Genomic DNA, 16,423 nt, shown 5'->3' with positions numbered 1-16,423 from the left:
CAAGTGCTGAGTTCAGAGCTCCATTGCTCCCTTCAGAGCTGCTGGGCAGGGACGTTTAAGTCTGGTCCAGTGGAACTCACACCCGCCCCTTTTCCCAGGTGCTCTATCCCAGGAAGGTGGGGCTTTATTTATAAGTCCCTGACAGGATGCTGCCTTTTTTCAGAGATGCCCTGCACAGCAAGGAGGGAGTCTAGTCACAGTCTGCCTGTAGATGCGTTGCTGAGCTGCCACAGGGCTCTGCCCAGTTGCTGTTTAAACTTCCTTGTGATTTTATTTACACAGGTAAGGTTAGAACTGCCATCCTAATGGCAGACTGCCTCGGTAATGGCAGATGTGCTTCCCCCCACCGAGCTCAAACATCCCAGGTCAAACTGCTGTGCTGGCTGCATAACTCTCAAGCCAGTGGGTTTCAGTTTGCTGGTCTTTGTGGGGGTGGGACTCACAGAGCCAGGTCACTTGGCTCCCTGCCTTTAGCCCCCTTTTTCTTCAGGGGTATGGGTGGCTCTGTCTCACAGGCATTCCAGGCACCAGTTAAAATGGCCACCCAGATTTGTGCTGGAAACCTGAAGCGCCAGCTGAAACAGTTGCCCAGATTTGTGCTGGATACCCATGGCACTTGCAGGCACGGCAGGAATCTCCTGGTATGTAGGCTGTAAAGACAGTGGGAGAAGTGCAGTATTTGAACCAGAGTGCTAGAGGGGCCAGAAAAGTCCCCAGTGTCCTCCATTGGGTAGGGTGGGTCCTTTGGCCCATTGCACTTCCTGGGTGAGGCAGCACCCCACCCTGCCTCGGTTTGCCCTCCTTGGACTGCACCCACTGTCCAACCAGTCCCATTGAGATGAACCTGGTGCCTCGGTTGGAAATGTGGAGATCACTCACCTTCCGTGTCACTGTAGCTGGGAACTGCGCTCCGTAGTTGTTCCTATTTGGCCATCTTGGTGGCAGTCATAATTGCCTATTCTGGACATTTCCTATCAATAGAATTATTTTCTGACTGGCTTCCTTTACTTATTTTAATGTTTTCAAAGTTGATTCATGTTGTAGCATGTATCAGAATTTCATTCTTTTTCTGGCTGAATAATACTCCATTGTATGGATACACAGTAGACTTTTCTTATCTGGAGGGAATATGTTCCAAGCCTCCAAGTGGATGCCTGAAACCTCAATAGTACCGAACCCAATTGCCATCAGTCAGAACATTTTTCTATTGATGTCTTCTACCCACAAATTTAATACCTTTTCCACTTTAAGCACTTAACAGACACTGTGGCCATAACTTTTGCAGTTTGAGGTATGACAGCAAAACTAGCACAAATTTCTTCTTCCTTCTTCACAATTTCACAGATAGAAGATTCATTCTTCTCATAAATCTTAGCAATCTCAGCATACAACTTTTTTCTTTCTGTATCAAGTCAATGATACCTTTTACCTTTTCAGTTAAAAGAGGCACTTGATGGATTCTCTTTGGCATATCTGAATCAGCATCACTAATCTTGCATTTTGGAGCCATGGCAGTATAGAATGAGATGACACCAGATTTCATTACACTCAGAATAACATGCAATTTAAAATGTATGAATTGCTTATTTCTAGAATTTTCCATTGAATATATTCAGACTGACTTTTACACAGGTAACTGCAGCCATAGAGAGCAAAATCACAGATAAGGTGGCACTGCTTACCACATTTTGTTTAACCATTCACCAATTGATAGACATGTTTTTTTCATCTTTTGGCTATTGTTAATAAAGCTGCTATTAATCTCCATGTACAACTCTTTTGTGTGTACATGTTTTCATTTCTCTTGGCTGTGTAACAAGGAATGGAATTACTGGATCATTCATTTTGAGAAATTGCCAAACCGTTTTCCAAAGTAGTTGTTCCATTTATTATTCCATGAGCAGTTATGAAGGTTCTCTTCACATCACTGTCAGCACTTGTTATTGTCTGTATTTTAGTCATCCTAAATAGCCATCCTTAACCACGGGGAGTGAAGTGGTATCTCATTATTGTTTGATTTGCATTCCTCTGTTGACAAATGATGTTGAACATCTTTTTATATGCTTATTAGCTTTTTGTATACTTTGGAGAAATGTCTATTCAGTTCTTTTAACCATTTTTAATTGGGGCAGTCTTCTTTTTATTGTTCAGTTATAAGAGTTCTTTATATATTTTGTATACAAGTCCTTTATGAAATCAATTATTTGCAGACATTTTCTTCTATTCTGGAGGCTGTCTTTTTCTTGATGATGTACGTTAAAACACAAAAGTCTTATATTTTGATGTCCTATATTTTTTTTCTTTTGTTGCTTGTGCTTTTGTGTTATATCTAAGAAACTATTTTCTAATCCAAGGTCACAAATATTTATTCCTATTTTTTTTCTAAAGGTTTTAAAGTTTTAGCTCTTACATTTAGGTCTATGACTCATCTGAGTTAATTTTTATTATGTGGCATGAGAAAGAGACTCCCCAACTAATGGCTGCAAGCCAACTTTCGCTATCTCTCAGCTTCAGGACTCTTCTTCCTGGGAGCCAGCCAGCTATTTTTCCTGGTAGATTCGTATTGCACACAAAAGGCTTTTTCTCACTACTAACACTAAATCTCTTTTTCATAACATTGTCAAAATATGACTCAACTAAAACCTGATGACCTTGGGTTTTTTGTTTTGTTTTCAGAGGAATAGAAGAAAAATCCCTGGAGCTGATTGGTGTTGTAGTGCATCCTTCCAACTTGGAAGAGAAATGGTAATAACGCAGCTTACTGCTGCCATCTGCCGTCAAGCATGGTTCAGACAATAACTGGTGGCCCCAGAAGTTAGTTGCCAGGTTTAACAAACTTAAATAATTTAGGAATTGGGTAGGCAGTAGGAGTGAGTAAAAGGTGCTGGTTAGGAACTATGTTGAATTGGCTAGCACCAGCCCAAATAAAGTAAGCAATAGTGCTTTACCTTTAAAGAATTATCACAGCAAAGGAACACTGGTCCAGTAAGGACAGATCTTGAGGTTTTTGGTGTTTTTTTTTTTTTTTTTTTTTTAAGATAATCCAGAAATCTAGATTTTTAAAAAGTCAGCTTTCCTAATTTTTAACAGACAATTTAAAAATATGTAAGGATAATCAGACCAAGCAAAGCAAGTCTCTAGGATAACAGTTTGCAATGTCTCTTTCTCCTGCAACAGTCCCAAGGACTGTTTTAATAAATATGGGATTCAAAATTAAAAGCTACTTGCTCTGATGAAGTTCAAGTGACATTAGTGATGGCCCAGCATCTTCAGGCTGTCTGACTCAGCAATCTGAAGACCCAGGCTTCCTTTGGGGCAGGGACCAAGTCTTCTGCACCTTTGTATTCCCATCAGTGAGTGTATTTCCCAGGAGAAGCTGGTGCTCAATCAACACAAGATAAATGAACAGGTTTGTTCTTTGGCCCTGCCACAATACAGCTATATGAACTTGGGTAAATCAGTTAGCTTCTTTGGGTGTCCATTTTGTCATCTATAAAATGAGAATTATGAGTCTCTACTTTGGTGAAAGTGGTCTTTTTTCAAAGGTGACTGAATAATGGAATGTTTACATTCTCCAAGAAGAGGTTCTTGAGCATACACTGGGTTAACTGCAGCCCAGAGATCCTCAGATTTCAAGAAACCCAATGCCATGCTAAAAAGAACTCTTATGAAAATCAGCCTCAGAATAATTTGACACAGACTGAAAGTTGAAGTGTTTCAAATTGGACATAAATTAGGGTAAATTGGATGATTAAGGCTAAGTCCACAACGTTGCCTTCATTCACTATTCAAAACCCTCTGCCTAATTAATTTTATAAAATGTGAACATTTTTGATCTTTAAAATGCCATAAATTGTGGCAATTGTGAGGGGCAAGTGTCAAGATGGAAAGATGAGTGAGTTGTAAACCGGATACAATGTCCCTCAAAATTACCACACTCATGTTGCTGTGGAGCCTTGTGAAAATACGAATTCCCAGGCACCAAGCCTCAAAATTATGATTTAGCACGTCAGGATGGATAGAATTTGTTTTATCCATATTTCACAAGGCTCCCAAGTGATTCATATGATCAGGCAAGTTTGGAAAACTCTGAAGAGGACTTGATTTCTCATCTTGAGTCTAGGCTAGTAACATAAATTTATAGAAGTTCTCTGAGTTTCCTTGTCTGTAATAAAATGAGAATCTGAATTATCAGATTTAGCTTTGATTACCATGTTTTAAGCTTCCTCTAAGATCTAAAAAATCTATATACTGTGTTCATAAATCATATATCTGAAAAAAAAGACTAGCATACTCATTCGCTCATCCCTTTTATTCCTACTATTTCAGAAGCCTCACATCTCTAAAACAGGAAAACCCATTTTGATCAGTGTCATGTTCTTGAAGACCTCTGTTTAGACTTTTAATATTTTTTTCAGAAAGACTGTACATTCAGAAAGTATAGTCCTAACTCCAGACATAAACTGGCAAGATTAAAGAAAATGACATTAGACAACTTTAAACTTGTGTCTTATTACTAAACCATAGACAATAAAGAATATTACTGGTTACATTAAAATATTTTATTTTGTAAATATATTACATAATGTGGAACTTTTGATGGTGATAGAAGTGTTGGTATGTTAAATATAAACATTTTAAACATCTTACAATGTTAAGACCATGTTTTGACATGTTTTTATTATTTTCTTTTAATATACCATGAGATTGTCAAATAACAGTGATGAGCTAGGCATCTTTGGAACTCCAAGTCTCTGTATCTAATTAGATAATTGTTTCACTCATGCTCTTATCCCATTACTTCTAGGACTCTTATCCAAGATTTATTGCAGTGTCTCCTTTTTTAGGATCTCACCTGTATAACTTTTTCTTCTTGATCTTCTTCAAGCAATCCTTTCTCCTCCAGCCCCCTAACTGGGGTTTTCCCAAGGATTCAGTTATAGCCAGTGCTCACAAACTCAGGCTTTCACAGGGCCAGGCAGTAGACATAAATGACTCAGCATCTGCTGGTGGTTTCTACTCATATGTCTCACCTTCATTTAATACATCTACAAAGAAACTCAGCAACTTTTTTTTTTTTTTTGAAACGGAGTTTAGCTCTTGTTACCAGGCTGGAGTGCAATGGCCCGATCTCGGCTCACCACAACCTCCGCCTCCTGGGTTCAAGCAATTCTCCTGCCTCAGCCTCCCTAGTAGCTGGGACTATAAGCATGTGCCACCATGCCCAGCTAATTTTTTTGTACTTTTAGTAGAGACGGGGTTTAACCATGTTGACCAGGATGATCTCGATCTTTTGACCTCATCATCTACCCACCTCAGCCTCCCAAAGTGCTGGGATTATAAGCGTGAACCACCACGCCTGGCTGCCCAGCAACTTCTTTTGAAGCAGTTCTCACTCCACTCCTGCTTTATATATATTTTTTGTCAATGACGTAATAATTCTCCTAATCCATCAATCTAGGATGACTGAAGTGTCCTGACAGAATAATCAGAAAAAGGTTGAGCTAGTGACATCAGCATGATAGTGATACGGCCACAGATCTAGTCAGGATCCAGGATGAGGCAGGAAACAACCATCATAGTAATGGGCAATATCAGGTCCGCGTAAGTCATGGCAGCAAAGCATGACTAAGTAGGATTTAGGTAAGTTATATAATACTAAAAAGGTGCCCCAAAGCCAGGGGAGGCTCAAGCACATCTGTTCATAGCACCAAGAAAAGCTCTCAGGAAATAATTGCTTCAACTAAGTTATGCAGTTATATTCCAATTAGGGCAGTTCAGGACTGCTGGCTGACCTAAATCCCAGAGAAGGACCCTTCAGTGAATGATTATGACTTTCTGGTCATCAACTCCTTTGAGAATCTGATGAAAGCTGTAGAATATAAAAATACAGGGCCTGGCGCGGTGGCTCAAGCCTGTAATCCCAGCACTTTGGGAGGCCGAGGCGGGTGGATCACGAGGTCAAGAGATCGAGACCATCCTGATCAACATGGTGAAACCCCGTCTCTACCAAAAATACAAAAAATCAGCTGGGCATGGTGGTGCATGCCTGTAATCCCAGCTACTCAGGAGGCTGAGGCAGGAGAATTGCCTGAACCCAGGAGGCGGAGGTTGCAGTGAGCCGAGATCGTGCCATTGCACTCCAGCCTGGGCAACAAGAGTGAAACTCCGTCTCAAAAAAAAAAAAATACAGATATTAATATATTCATAAATTATTATTTGGAGTTGTAGACGTCTTATGAACCACTTGATCATATTCATAGACCCCAAACTAAAAACCTCTGCCACAGGCCTTAAAAGACCTTGGCTAAATAGAGCAATGCTGAATCTCCTTGGTAGTAGGGACGGTGGAGGAAGGAACACTCCTTGCTTAGATGACTGAGCTTACTATCACAAGTTCCTATGTCTTCCATGTTCTCTCTCCTGATAGATTCTGTTAAGCTGGACTGCCAAATATATTAAAGGAAACCCTCATGCCTGGTATTTTCAAGTTTTCTGTTTGGTGAATATTATTAATTGACCATAAATCTTATGATTTATGTACGAACTCTCAATTCTACTTCATATGGTCTATATGACTATTGTTATGTCAGTACCATGCTATCTTGATTGCTGTAGCTTTGTAGTAAGCCTTGAAATCAAGAAGTATGAGTCCTAATTTTGTTTTTCTTTCTTAGAAGTGTTTTAACTAATTTGGTCCCTTGTATTTCCATATAAATTTTAGGATCAGCTTGTCAATTTCTGTTTTTAAAAAAAGGGGGCAGATGTGATTTTCATAGGGAATGTGTACAATCTATAGATCAGTTGGGAGAGTATTACCATCTTAGCAATATTAAACTTCCCAATCCATAAACATGGGATGTCTTTCCCTTTATTTAGATTTTCCTCTAATTTCTTTCAATGATGTGTTTTTGCTTTCTGTGTACACATCTTGAACTTTTGTTAAATCTATTTCTAAGTGTTTCATTCCTTTTCACGCTATTATAATTGGAATTGTTTTCTTTATTTTCCTCTTGGATTGTTCATTACTAATCTATGGAAGCACAGTTTATTTTTATATTTTGGCTTTTATTCTAAAACCTCTCTGAACTCACTTATTAGTTTTAATAGTTTTTTAAATAAATGTTATTGCTTATATTTAAGGTATAAAACATGATGTTATGGGATATGTATAGACAGAAAAACAGTTACTATAGTGAAGCAAATTAACATACCAATTATCTCACATAATTACTCTTATGTTTGTGTGACAAGAGCAACTAAAATCTATTTATTTAATAAAAACTCTAATACAATACAATTTTATTAACTATAGTTTTTATGTTGTATATTCACCATCTCAAGTTGTTCATCCTACATGTCTGCTACTTTGTATCCTTTGAATTATATCTCCCTACCCCTAGTAACCACTGTTTCATTCTCTATCGCCATATATTTGACTTTTTAAAAAAAGATTTCACATATAAGTGAGATCATGCAATATTTTTTCTTTCTATGTCTGGCTTCTTTCACTTAGCATAATGTACTCCAGTACCATCCATATTGTGGCAAATGGCAGAGTCTCTTTTTTATGGCTGAATAGTACTCCATTGTGTATGTGTACCACATTTTCTTTACTCATTTATCTATTGATAGACACTTAGGTTGTTTCCATATTTTGGCTATTACAAAAGATGCTACAATTAACATGAGAGTGTAGATATCTTTCTGATGTGATCATCTCCCTTGAGTTAATACCCAGGAGTAGGATTGTTAGGTCATATGGTAGTTGTGTTTTAAATTTCTTTAGGAATCTCCATACCGATTCTCACAATGGCTGCACCAACCTATATTCTCACCAACAGTATACAAGGGTTCTCCTTTCTTCACACTGTCACCAAGATTTGTTATCTCTCATCTTTTTTATTATAGCCATACTAGTGAGTATGAGGTGATATTTCATAGCGTTTTGGATTTGCAGTTCTTGATTAGTGATGTTGAGCAATTTTTCATATACCTGTTGGCCATTTTTATGTTTTTTATTATACTTTAAGTTCTGGGGTACATGTGCAGATTGTGCAGGATTGTTACATAGGTATACACACGCTATGGTGGTTTGCTGCATCCCATCCCCCCATCATTTACATTAGGTATTTTATGTTTTCTTATGAGAAATGTCTATTCCTCTTTGGAGAAATGTCTGTTCAGGTTCGTTGCAAGATTTAGTCATTTTTAATAGGTTCCTTAGGATTTTCTACATTTAAGAACATGTAATCTGTAAATAAAGATAGTTTTACTTCTTCCTTTCCAATCTGGATGCCTTTTACTCCATTTTCTTGCTTAATGGCCCTGGCTACAACCTCCAATACAATGTTAAATTGGAGACAAGAGTGGACATACTTGTCTTGTTCCTGATCCCAAATGAAAATAATCTAGTCTTTTATCCTTAAGTGTGATGCTAACTGTGGGTTTTTCATATATGTCCTTTAACAGATTGAGGAATTTCTTTTATGCTTCTAGTTTGTGATTTTTTTAATCAAGGAAAAGGTGTTGGATTTTGCCAACTACTTTTTCTGTGCCTACTGAAATGATTAATGCCACTCCTAAGCTTTTCCTTTTATGTTTTTATGTCAATTTGTTTTTGCCCATTGTTATGATTGCCACAGGAAACTTCAATGTTAAACAATTGCTACTGGTTGTTTCAGACAAATGCTCTGAGGAAAAGTCAGGTGAATTAAAGAGAAACTCTGTGACTGGGGGTTTCCAGGAAACTGCCAGACCAGTTAAATAATGACAAATCTCTGGGGATGAGGCTTTGAAAGTGTTCCAATCCCATTCTGACCACTCCAGTGACTGTAAGACTGCTGGTTTTCAGTGTGATTGTGAGTTACTGGTTTTCAAGGTTACCATAGAAGTGAGGAGAGAGAATGGGAATAGAATTAGTTAAAATGCAAGAAAGCTCCCTAGTCTTACTGAGCTTCAGATGATTTTCTCTAATAAATGCTCTGTGAATTGATGCAAGTCCTTGGTTAACTTCTAAGCGAGGCTGATGTTGACCACTGGCTTAGATTATAGCTGTCATTTTTTAAAGTCTGCATTGCTTATTCTAGTATGCTAGTTATTCTATCTTGTGGTAGCAGTGAGGGATAAAAGAGAGAAGGGGACAGTGGGTGCACCTGAAGTGTATTTGTAACTGTTGGCATCATCACCACTACTAATACCATATAATGTACAAGTTGAAAACAATGTCATATTTCCTGAAATTTGCTGTCTGATACCTTGTAAGTGACCAATAAGGCATTGAGCTCATAACCCAGAATGCTAAAGACAGATCATCTCAAAAGAGAAATGTATTTGAAGGCCATTGGTTATATCTTCTAAACCTTGAAGCTTTTCATTATTTTTGAAGACTGAGTTTTTTCATGAGCTTACTCATCCTCAGTAATTTCAGTACCTCCAGTTGTCCTCCCCTAATCAGTGATATTATGTTAAAGTTTGTTTTTATTTCAAAAAATACTCATGTGATATTTCTGTTCATGTTGGCCCTAGAAAACCTTCAAACAAATGCATCAGAGTGTATAGACAACATAAAATACTAGCAAAAAGATCATGACATACACTTTTCCTACAAACTGGAATGATTATGCAGCAAGAACTATTTCAAAAGATAAAGTCTTTTATTACTTTATTTTACCTTTAACTGAAACTCATCAGAAAAATAACTATTTCTACTTGCTCTTCATTTGGTCATATGTTGGCATGATTTCAGGGGGTAGAGGGTCATGATTTTTTTTCAAAAATAGCTTTTAAAACTTTAAAGCATTATACAAATTGTAATATAGGAAATTCTTCTTACGGAAGAATTAAAGAACTCTTTGATGGGGATGGCATCTTTCTACCCTGTCTAGAATTAAAACACAATGACTAATTAATGTAAGAAATTTATATTTGTACTGCTTTTCATTTTCCAAGGTACTAAGCGGACTTTGTCTCAGTTGCTCCCAGTAACATAATAATAATGTCAGAATAGGTAATATTAGTCTCATTTTATAAATGAAGAAATTGTGGCCAAGAAGTCAAGTGATTTAGCAGAGTTCTCATATATCCTATGTGACAGACATAGCCAGCACCAATACCCAGGCATGCTGACAACTGGTTCCATGAGCTTTTCATGATGTCAACTGCCTCCTCCAAGTAGTTAATAGCAACAAATTTCACCCATATTCTATCCTAGGCCCTTTAATAAATTTATCTAACAATATCTATGAACCCCTCAGCATCCATTCCAGTCTCTGGCTTAATGTATTGTAGATTTGCTGTTTATCTACAGCATAGAATTTATACATAGTATTTCCTACTCTAGGAACTGAATGCTTGAGTGTTTAGATTATTGTACTGACAGAAGATTGAATATATTTTCTTTGATGGGGAAGTAAAACCTTATTTTTTTCAGCAAGTTTAAATTTTACGGTGAATTACAGGTCAATGAAAACACTTCCCATCTAAACAGAGCTGCTTCTTCTCTAAAGCACTCTTATGGTTTTCCAAAACAGCACTGCCCCAGCTTCCTCATTTTAATAATTGATGTTATTTGATGTTGTTGATATCTTATACACATTATGGCATTTAGATTTCCATCCACCAGATTATAAACTCAGGAGATCAGGTGCCATGCCTGTTTTTGTTCACCATCATACTCCTAGATTGTAGAGCAGAGCAAGGCACAGAATAGGTACTCAAATTTGTTGATTAGATGGATGAATTAATTACTTAAATGATGGGAAAAAACATGCCTAGCTGGGTGCAGTGGCTCATGCCTATAATCCAAGCACTTTGGGAGGCCGAGGCAGGCAGATCACCCGATGTCAGGAGTTCGAGACCAGACTGGCTAACATAGTGAAACCCTGTCTCTACTAAAAATACAAAAATTAGCCTGGCATGATGGCATACGCCTGTAATCCCAGCTACTCAGGAGGCTGAGGCAGGAGAATCACTTGAGTCCAGGAGGTAGAGGTTGCAGTGAGCCAAGATGACGCCATTGCACTCCAGCCTGGGCAACAAGAGTGAAACTCCATCTCAAAAACAAAACAAACAAAAAAACCAAACAAACAAAATGCTCACTAAATTTGTAAATAAGACCAAATTAGGATAGGAGGCTAGCATCTTAAAATACACAGTAATAATTTTATGTGACCATGACAAATGGGAGAAATGACCAGAAATGAAACAAAACAAGCATTGACAAGGCAAGACAAGTAACTTTTCAGAAATGATTGTTAATACTATAAATATGGTAAAAACATACTTGTATTGCCTTCATGCTTAGGCACCATATTTCCAGAGGAAGAGTGACAAAACTGTGGGCGTTTGGTGGGGAAGAGAAAAATGAACTATCTAAAAACCAGGCCCACATGAAGACTGGTTAAAGGACTTGCAGATGCTTAACCTAGGGAACAGAAAACTTAGAGGGTGTGTGAGAGCAACCCAGATATTTGGAGGTCTGTTATGTTGTAGAGGGATTGCATTGATTAGTAGATGCATGGGGTTGTTAGCGGATGCCCCCATCCCACTCCTATCCCCACAGCAGGTATCACAACATTTTTCCCATTGTAATCTAGGCAGTACATATCAATTGATGTAAATTGGTAAATTAGGTGGAACTGTCAAAGATTAATTAAGCAACAAACTTTTATACTGTATATAAAATTCAGGAAAACCATTTTTATTTCCAAGACAATAGGAAAATGAAATTTTATCTTAGCTTCAACTTTAGTATCTAGATAAACTGACCTTTTATAGGCTTTGAACACAATGCTTTTTTTTAACAAAGCTTGCACAAGTTTACTTTGTATGTTTTATATTAGCCAACACAATTTTTAAAACAATTCAAAGTAGTGTTACCTCTAACTGTAGATCTTCAGATAGCACTCTCTGATTATACAGGCCATATAGAGCATGCCCTTCTTGCTGACAAACTACTTCAGTTCTTAGCTTGCACTCTTGTAGTTTTGCCTACAAAAGTAGTTCACTCCCCATACCTAATGCTTTAACGCTTTTCATCGGTAGCTCTGGTAAAAATGGAAAAGCAACTGTCTGGTGGAAACCACATAATTCCCTCATGTGATCTGGATTTACTAGCACTCAGAGAACTGAGGTAGGAGCCCTAATATTAGCCCTGGAAACCGTTTCCGCTCAGCCCATCAATATTGTTAGTGACACTGCTTACTCTGTTTATTTACTGTAGAACGTTGAGACAGTCTCCATTAAATCCACTCTTGAGCCCACCCTGTGTGCCCTATTTCTTCAACTTCAGCAATTGCTAGATCAATGTATGCATCCTATTTTTATCACACATATTCAAGCCCCACCACTCAATGCCTGACCCACCGGCTATGGCAATGATCAAGTAGACCCTACAAGTTATGACATCACTGCTTGACCAAGCCACCCAATCACATCAATTTTTCCTCCAAAATTGGAGAAACTTAACTCAGCAAGTTCAGCTTACCTAAAGACTAGCTAAACAAATTATCCTGCAGTGCCCAGATTGCAAGCTCACAGGCACATACCCTCCTTCAACAGGTGTTAACCCTCAAGGACTAGAGCCTAATCAGTTATGGCAAAAAGATGTTATACACGTCCCTGAATTTGGAAAACTAAGATATGTACATGTATCTGTTGACACCAATTCTCTCCTAATTAGTGCGCATGCTCTTCCTGGAGAGTCCACCTGATATGTTATTAAACATCTTCTTTTAACTTTTGCATTTATGGGATGGTCCACAAAAATTAAAACTGATAGTGGCCTGGCTTATGCCAGCTCACAATTTCAATAATCTTGCCACACATGGAACATACAACATTCTACAGGCATCCCATATAATCCCCAAGGACAGGCCATAGTAAAATATGCCCACTCCACCCTTAAAAATATGCTCAGAAAACAAAAAAGGGGAATATGAGTAAGGAGCCTGTAACACTACTAGCACAAGCCTTATTTGCCCTTAATTTTTAAAATTGAAGTGATAAATTTCAATCAGCTATAGAAAAGCACTTTGCTAAAACCTCTCAAGACATAAAACCCACAGTTTTATGGAAAGATGTGAATAGTAATGTATGGTATAGTCCAAATGATTTGCTAACATAGGGAAGAGGATATTCTTGTGTTCACATCCCCTCAGGTCCTCTTTGGATTCCAGCACAATTGCAACAAACCATACCGTGGCATGGCTAGGACCCAACCCGGTACCAGAAATGAAGGAAATGACCCTGCAGGACCCACAGACCCATATGATGCAGCTTCATTGGATGACACAGGGCCCAGACCTTACCTGAGGGATGCTGAAGAAAACAACTAAGGCGGCTGAGTTAATCCTGCTCCAAACACAAACACCATTGACTCCAGATAATTTGTTCCTCTTTTGTTCTCTCACTTTGCTTGCTACCTGTACCTGCTACACTCTATTGAGCCCATCTTCTAAATCTGCCTTTTTTCCACCTGTTACTTATCCAGACACTCCCTTCCCAGCCTCTAACAAAGCAACTGCTTGGCTAGTAGGAAATGACATACCCCCAGTGGGGTTCCTCAGTAATGGCACACATTAGACTGAGATGCCAAGTAGCACTAAAGGTCACTCCTTGACTGGAAAAGAATGTTACTGATTATACTCATGTTTGTCTTATGTTATTTACTAATTCTAGGACACAAAGCCGGAACATGACTTATAACTGCTGGGCCTGACAAACCTGTTGCTGCACACATCAGTATTCTTCAATCAACAAAACCTGATGCAAAAAGAAAACAAAAATGGGGCAGATGTAGGAGATTGATCAGGGTGGTAAGAGAAATTATAGGAAAGACACAAACCTTCTTGGAAGGCTGAGATGTTTTGCAAAGCTTTGGGGAAGAATGAGCTGAAGGCAGCTGTTCTTACCCTGGGGCAAAGGGCAAGGAGTAGGTATAAAGGAAAGTAGGGAAGTTTATCTAAATAGCTTGCTTACTCATGTCCTAAAAGTGACCTTTGATTATTCACATGCAGGACTGCTCTCCCCTTTGGAGGTTGACAATGTTTGTTACCCACAAACTGTGTTTGCTCAAAGCCTTTGTCATTAAATTTGTACTAAATAAATGCAACTGTCACTGGCTTATCGAGGCTGCTGCCGCTCACTCTTCCAGCAGTCCCCTACCCATGCTGACAGACAAGACACCTGTGTCTGCATACTCTGTTCATCCATCGCTCAGCCATAGTCTGCAGGACAAACTTGGCACAACGCCTGTCCAGGCTTGCCTTTACTACCTGATCACTAGTCACCAGATTATTTTAACCATATCCAAGATACTGTATCACTTAATCCACAAGCATTTCAGTATGTATCTCTGAAAAATAAGAATTATTTCTAAAGCATAACCACAATACCTTTATCACAAATGAAAGAAATGAACAATTACTTAATATCATAAAATATACAGCCCAGGGTTCAAATTTTCCTATCTTTTTTCTAAGCTTGTTTGCTCCATACATAAATATGGATTAGAACTCTTGAGGAAAGGAAATCACATTGCAATTGGTGAATGTGTCTCTTAGGTTGTTGTATAGTTATTGTTGTTGTTTTAATGATTTATAGAGTTTAATGGAGAAGCAATGTTCGGTCTAGCTTTAAATGATAACTCCAGGGAATTATTTAGGTTTCTTTCCATCTATAGATTTGTCTATAGGCTCCACTTCCAGATTTTTTATTTTCCTTCTTACAGTTCTTTTAGTACAACTTTACTGAGATAGAATTCACATATTGTGCCATTGATGCTTTTAAATATATAATTAAATGGGTTTTGGCATGCTTACAAAGTTATGCAACCATCACAACAATCAATTTTAGAACATTTTCATTATCTCAAAAAGAAACTCCATACTCTTTAGCTTTCAGTCCCCCAGCATCCCTGTCTACCTGTTCCCTGTCCACTAATCTATTTCTCTTTCTATATATTTGCCAATTTTGGACATTTCATATACATGGAATCATATAAGGTATAGTTTTTTATGACTGGCTTCTTTCACTTAGTGTAATGTTTTGAATATACATACATGTTATAGCACGTATCAGTACTTCATCCATTTTTAAGGCTGAATAACATTTCATTGTACAGATATGTTACACTTTATTTAGCCACTTGTCAGTTGATGGACATTTGGGATTTTTCCACATTTTGGCCATTATGAATGATGCTGCAATAAACAATCATGTAGAAGGTTTTGTGTAGATATATGTTTTTACTTCTTTGGCGTATATAACTGGGAGTGCAATTACTAGATCTTATGGCAACTCTATGTTTAACTTTTTAAAACACTGTCAGATTCTTTTCCAAAGTGGCTCAGCATTTTTACAATCCCATCAGCAATGTATGAAATTCATACTTCTCATTTCTTCCACATCCTCACCAACAGTTGGTATTATCTAACTTTTTTATTATAGCCATCCTAATAAGTGTAAAGTGGTATCTCATTATGGTTTTGATTGGCATTTCCCTGATAACGAATGATGCTGAGCACAATTTTATGTGCTTATTGGTCATTTGTGCGTCTGTGAAGAAAAGCCTATTCAGATTCTTTGCTCATTTTTTAATTGGATTATCCTTTTATATTTGAGTTGTAAGATTTTTAAAAATATGTTGTAGATAAGTTCCTTATCAAGTATATAATTTGCAAATATTTTCCCTTATTTTGTGAGTTGTCTTTTTACATTTTTCAGTGTTCTTTGAAGCACAGAAGTTTATCATTTTCATGAAGTCCAATTTATTTATTTTTTCTTTTGCTGCCCTTGCCTTTGGTGTCGTATCAAAGAATCAATTGCCTAACTCAAGACCAGACTTACTACTGCTTTCTTCTAAAAATTTTATACCGTAATCCATTTGTAGTTAATTTTTGTATGTGCTGTGAGGTGAGTGTTCAACTTCATTATCCTTTTATTCCAGCACACTTTGTTGAAAAAAGCTATTCTTCCACCATTAAATGGCCTTGGCACCTCTGTTGAAAATCAATTGACCATAGACACATGGGTTTATTTCTGGAATCTCAATTCTATTCTACTGATATACATGTTAGCCTTATGCCAACACCACACTGTTTTGGTAACTGTAGCTTTTTAATAAGTGTTGAAATGGAAAAGGATGAGTCCTACAACTTTGTTCTCTTGCAGGATTGTTTTGACTGTTCTCGATTCCTTGAGTTTCCATAAGAATGTGAGGATCAGCTTGCAAATTTCTACGAAGAAACCAGCTAGGATTCTGAAAGGAGTTGCATTGAATCTGTAGATCAATTTGAAGGGCATTTTCACCTTATAAATATTGTCTTTCAATCCACAAACATGAGATGTCTTTCCATTTGTTTAGATCTTTTTAAAATTCCTTTCAACAATGTTTTGTGTTTTTTTTTTTGTTTTTTTTTTT

At 37.6% G+C, this 16,423-nt stretch overlaps 1 long non-coding RNA gene across 2 annotated transcripts in view; it reads left to right on the top strand.

Moving 5' to 3' along the window:
- The window catches only part of LOC108295761, a 77,387-nt gene that overhangs the window by 37,679 nt on the left and 23,285 nt on the right, over positions 1-16,423 (top strand). Inside the window, exon 4 of one of the 2 annotated variants that reach the window (XR_001821578.2) lies at positions 2,677-2,745. This is a non-coding gene — a long non-coding RNA (uncharacterized LOC108295761). Of the gene's footprint in view, positions 1-2,676; positions 5,063-16,423 lie in introns of those variants that run through there. The other variant, XR_005198256.1, reaches the window with a different exon arrangement.

The sequence above is a fragment of the Cebus imitator genome, unplaced genomic scaffold, assembly GCF_001604975.1.
Source record: "Cebus imitator isolate Cc_AM_T3 unplaced genomic scaffold, Cebus_imitator-1.0 Scaffold658, whole genome shotgun sequence".
Lineage (NCBI taxonomy): Eukaryota > Metazoa > Chordata > Mammalia > Primates > Cebidae > Cebus > Cebus imitator.
This window is presented reverse-complemented; position numbering and strand designations above follow the sequence as displayed.